This window comes from Macrotis lagotis, chromosome 5 (genome assembly GCF_037893015.1).
Source record: "Macrotis lagotis isolate mMagLag1 chromosome 5, bilby.v1.9.chrom.fasta, whole genome shotgun sequence".
Classification (NCBI taxonomy): domain Eukaryota; kingdom Metazoa; phylum Chordata; class Mammalia; order Peramelemorphia; family Peramelidae; genus Macrotis; species Macrotis lagotis.
In genome coordinates, this window is record NC_133662.1 from 149,082,072 (window position 1) to 149,087,959 (window position 5,888).

Sequence of the window (5,888 nt, forward strand, 5' to 3'; positions counted from 1 at the left end):
ATCACCTATTATTTTCTCTCTTCTTTAACCAATTTTCTTTTTTTAATTAAAGATTTTATTTATTTTGAGTTTTAAAATTTTCCCCCAATCTTACTTCCCTCCCCCCACTCCCCTACAGAAAGTAATTTGTCAGTCTTTACATTGTTTTCATGTTGTATATTGATCCAAATTGAGTGTGATGAGAGAGAAATCATATCCTTAAGAAAGAAAAATAAAGTATAAGAGATAACAAGATCAGACAATAAGATATCAGTTTTTTTTTTCTAAATTAAAGGTAATAGTCCTTGGTCGTTGTTCAAACTCCATGCTTCTTTATCTGGAAACAGATGATATTCTCCATTGCAGACAGCCCAAAATTGTCCCTGATTGTTGCACTGATGAAATGAGCATGTCCATCAAGTTTAACCAATTTTCTAGCAAGAATAAAGGGAACTGGACATTACGTGTTTAAGCAACACCTGAGCAGTAAAGCAGACAAAAACCAGGATTTGATAATTATAATAGAAATTTGGTTAAACACCTTTCCTTCTCTGGAGCTCATGTGGGATAATGGTTACGATATATGTTAATTCTTGGATAGGATTTAGAGGGAGGAAAACAATCTCAAGTTATCAGAATTGCTCCAACTTTGTAAATGGAATCATCAAGTTCAATACTTTTGAGAGACAGTGCAAAGCATGCAGATGCAGAATTGGTCATGGGTTCAAGAAGACTTGAGATCAAATCCCACCTAGGAACCAGACTAGTTATAAAAATTTAACAAGTCACTCATCCTTTCAGTGTTTCTAGGCAATTCCATAAGACTAAATTACATAATTTTTACCCATAGATTTTCATCAATAATTCTCTCTACAATAAAATCACAGGTCCAGTTAATTTTTTTAAAAATCAAATTTTAAAGTTGAAGTTATTTTGAACCTAAAATAGGAAATTGAATATCAAAATCTCAATGTTTTTTAGGGAACAAGACAGATAATAGTTGCACAGGCTTAGGTGATGTTACAGCTTTGGTACTGCATAATTAAATCACCAGGATCCCAAAAGTGTATCAAAGAAGAGCCTTCTAAATAATGCACATTTCAATTCAAAATCTTTCATCTGGATACCTTTCACTCTGGGCAGAACATTAATACCTTATCCCTACCTATTTAAAAAGCAATACCCAAGGGCATACACACACAAATATGTTTTGAAAATAATTTCTTCCAACAACATCCACCACCTATTGGGAAACTAATTAATAATATGCCACATGTGGCACGAACTTCAAAGCAAAGCTTCTATATTGTACCCCTGTCAACTCTGATACCACAAACCCTCCATTTGAAGATTTAACATTCACTTACGATGATCAAGCTTGTTCACAAAGAAGAGGTGAGACAATTCACCTCCTTCCCTTCTTTGCAAGGGTGAGGGGTTATGGATGTAAAACACTATCAGACAATTGCTGTTCTGCTATTTGGGATTAGTTTTGGGGAAATTTTCTCCCTCTTTTTTAATCTTTGTTTTATGGAATAACTCTCTGGATGGGGGGAGAGTGAAGAATATATTAATAAATAAAGTTATATAAAAACAAAAGTTATTTTAAAATTTTACAGAGAAAAAGATTTAACATTCATAATTTGAACAAACACAAAGTTGTTAAATTCTCAAGAGGTTCACTCTCTAGAAACATGTCTTTTTGGCAAGACCTCTTATGGTGAAAGTATTTCATCGGGGTACAAATGTAACATTCCTTCCCAAGCTAAAATAAACACACACAAACAATAATAATAATGTCTGGCATTCATATGGCAGTTTAGGGGTTTACAAAATGCTTTGTGTCCATTTTCTCTTATGTATGTAGGCCTTCCTTCCCCCCTCCTAAAAAAAAGAATGGATTTTCCATGTAATTTGTATTATAGCTATCTTTGTGACTCTACTGTATATAGTGGAGGGAAAAGAGCCCTTAGATTTAGAGTCAGAAGTTATTGCTGTATTATTATTATTATTTTTATCCCTGTTGAACAGAAGAGTCACTGGGATTTAGCTAGATTGAGAGATTAGTGTCAAATTTAACAACTATTAGACTCAGGACTCCAACTCAGGTCCTGTCATTCCAAATACAGTACTCTTTCTTCGAAAAATAATTGGTTTCATCATAAATTTAGGAATCATCAATAAACACATTTAAATACACAAAGAAAAAAGGATTATACATAAATCTGTGAACTTGTAAATTACATTTTGAGTGTATATGGAATTTAAACAGGTAGCAACAAAATTGCTTCATTCATGTCCCCTTCTGAACTTCTTTGCTTCCTTCCAAGTCTATGTAAAGTTTTACTGATGATCTCAATTTGTTTTGTATTTTTTGTGCTTTGCATTTGTTATCTACCTATTGTCTACTATCTCTCTGCTAAAATAGATTCTAGCATTAGCACAAAATTAAGCACATAATAGATCCTTAATAAATGTTTATTGAATGATTGAAGAAACAGGAGGCATGCTCACCATCAGTATCTCCAGGGCTCTTTCCATTACATCTCAATCACTTCCCCTAAAGAGGTTCAAAGAGAACCAACAAATTGTGTTGTAAAGCTATCTATTCTTTCCTCATTTTTTTTTCCATTCTGTGCTTTCAAATAAACTCCCAGAGTAAGGAAAGAGACAGGTGGAGGATAAGGATTGGTTTTAGACTTTATTTAGAAGTTGATTAGCAAGCTGTGAATTCTCTTCCATCTACTTTGCTTCTCTTCCATATGGCATTGTTAACACTTCCATTAAAGAGTGGTCAGAACACAGAAGCTTATTTATTGTGTTATTTATGAGCTATTTTAGTGCAAGCTTTGGTCAATAGGCTGCAGCCATCAGATAACATTGTTATGATATCATTAATCATCCCAGGCTGTGACTCTGCACTTAAAATCTGCTCTGTAGCAAGATGGTTAAATTAGGTGGCCTGGATAAGAACCAAATGAAACCAAGGACATCACTAGGGGCAACCAGATATTAAGTCCAATAATATGAACTCTGCTATTGACATCTGATCTTTTGCTCTTACTCTGTTCTAATTTGGAATTTTGATACCCCTCAATTTTTTTGGTGGTATTGTTTTTCAGTTGTGTTCAACCCTTTGTATTTGGGGTTTTCTTGACAAAAAATACTAGTGATTTGCCATTTCCTTCTCTAGAAGGCATCTAGGCTAGTCTCTCCTTTTTTTCAGATGAGGAAACTGAGGCTCAGAGAGGTTAAATCACTGAAGATTACACAGTAAGTGGAAGAGTTGGAATGCAAAGTCAGCTCATCTTGAATTAAAATCTAGCATTTTTCCCTACTACAAAACAGACTCCCAATTATATTTCTGGTTACTGTCTCTACTTTTTCTTCAGTCCAAGCCCTTGCTACACTACACAAACGCTGTAACTGAGCAGAATGTACTCAGTTGTAAAATGGACAACATTCAATTTGCCTTCCTCACAGAGTTTTTGGTTTTATTTGGCAAGGCAATGGGTTTAAGTGACTTGCCCAAGGTCACACAGCTATGTAATCATTAGATGTCTTGATGTCAAAGTTGAACTCAGGACCTCCTGACTCCAGGGCCAGTGCTCTGTCCACTGTGCCACCTAGCTGCCACCCCCCACAGAGTTTTGAGCAATTAGTCAGAGCAACAACCATTCAGCAATCATCTATTCTATACCAAGAATTTAGCCTATGAAAACAAAGGGTGAAACAAATCCCTGATCTTGAGGAATTTACAAAGCATTTTATAAGAATAAATGGCAATTTCCAGATCTCCATGATGTTCTGACTCGTGGTTGAGATCCTGACCCTCATCCCTAGTTGTGTTCTTTGCCCTGTTCTGATTTTAATGTTCTACACACCAAATATGATCTGCTTAATCTACGATTCACAAAAGGTGATGGGAAGTATTGGGTCAGCACTCAAAAAAAACCACTTCTATGTTCTGTTAAGCAAATCCACATTTTTATCAAAGCTGTATGTCTATGCATTTGTCAAGTCATTCATTCCTAGAAAATAAGATGTTCCGAAGTAGTGTAGGATTTATTAACTCCATCAGGGAGATGAATCTGACATTCAGAGAATTTTGTGGTTGGTTGATAATCCATCTCATAGCTAGTAAATGTCAGACCATAGGCCTTTCTAATTCCACAGCTAGAATTTTTCCATCAAATTAAAAAATATATTACCATTAAAATAGTCCATCACATAGTGTATTAACATATAGTATGTTCTGAAACACACAAAGATCCTCATGACATAATGCCTAAAAGAACTGACTTGTAGATAATGAGTAAATGACCTACCATTTAAAATCTGTATCTGCTCTGGCACATACAGATAATTCACTAATTCTATTGTTTTTAGAACTCTTAATATTGGTTGTTTTAAACTTATGTTTGTTAGAATCAAATTTAACCATGGGTGTTTGTTCAAGAATGTATTTCCCTCTTTTTCAGAAGTTTTTTTTTTACATTTATTAAATTTTAAGTAAAGTCCTTGAGAGCTGTGTGAAATTATAATATAAATTTATATAATTTCATTACTATTCTTAGAAAATCAGGGATTATTGGTTTTCCCCCAAAGGTTCCTTTCTAATATGTACTTTTGATAACATGTAACAAGTTAACTGAACCCCACCCCACCCCCCAAAAAGGCCAGACTTTAAGTTTGGTTGCATTTTGAAAACTTTATAGGATTATAAATTTAGGATTCAAAAGACCTCAGAAGCTCCATCCCCTTTGATCTTTTTACAGATGAGAAAGCTGAGGTCTAGAAAGATTAAGTAAGCTGAAAAATATGAGTAAGATCAGAACCCAGCTCCTCTGTCTCCAAATCTAACACTTTATCCATTATGTCAGGATCTATTCCAAGGTATTAATAATGCAGGTACTTTCTTCAGGTTTTAAAGAACATGTGATCTTCATGAGTCCTTGCAGAAGTTCTCCACTCAAATGTTGAAACTGTTACAAAGTACATTTTTGGATAATATCTAACTTACATAGTACCTGAAAGTGTTGGATTTTAAGGGTTTTTTTTATTTTAAGTAATTCCTTTAATCAAGGTTGACTATTGTCATATAGAAAAGGGGATCATTTACCCCATTCAGTGTGCAGAAGGGGTGACCATTTCTCCTCTATCCTTTGTCACAGTTCTGAAAAGAAATGGGAACTCAGACCAGGAGAATTGAGGGCAATGACTTCCAAGAATGAATTATGATAAATGGGACCTCTAAGCCTGCATATATCCATCACCTTCTCACCACAGTTTCAATGAAAACTGAACCTGTGGTCAAAACTGGTAGTGTTTCTACTCTCATGGAAGTGGCACCCAGAAATTATAAAGACTAAGGGGAAGAGTGGGTGCTAATTCTACAGATGGTAATGGTGAGTAGTACACAATGGAGGGAGGAATACCCATATTATCAATAGCCATGTAGAAACCAAGCAGATTTCAATATGAATCCCTGCTTCTGTGAGAGCGTGAAACTATAAATGTCTCATTTGAAGAAAGATCAAGAACATCTCTTTTCTTCAAATTTTCATATCAACTCTTTGCTTCACCCAGGTACCTAATTTCAGCATTCTTTCTACCAATTAGAAGGATCTCATGCAATACATATAGACTTGATAGAAATCTAGCTTACACATTTATAATGGGTTCTATCTAGTTTCTGGGTTTTGGCCTCATAACAATGGTTTTTAAAACAACAATAGTAGCTGGTATTCATATAGTACTATAAGGTTTATAAAACTCTTGATGAAGTCAGCTAGGAGGTGTCTTGAAGAGAGAGCACCGATCCTGCTGTTAATATGATCTGGGCTTAAATCCAGTCTTAGATATTTGTGGAACCTTGAGTGAGTCACCTGATTCTGCTCACCTTCCCC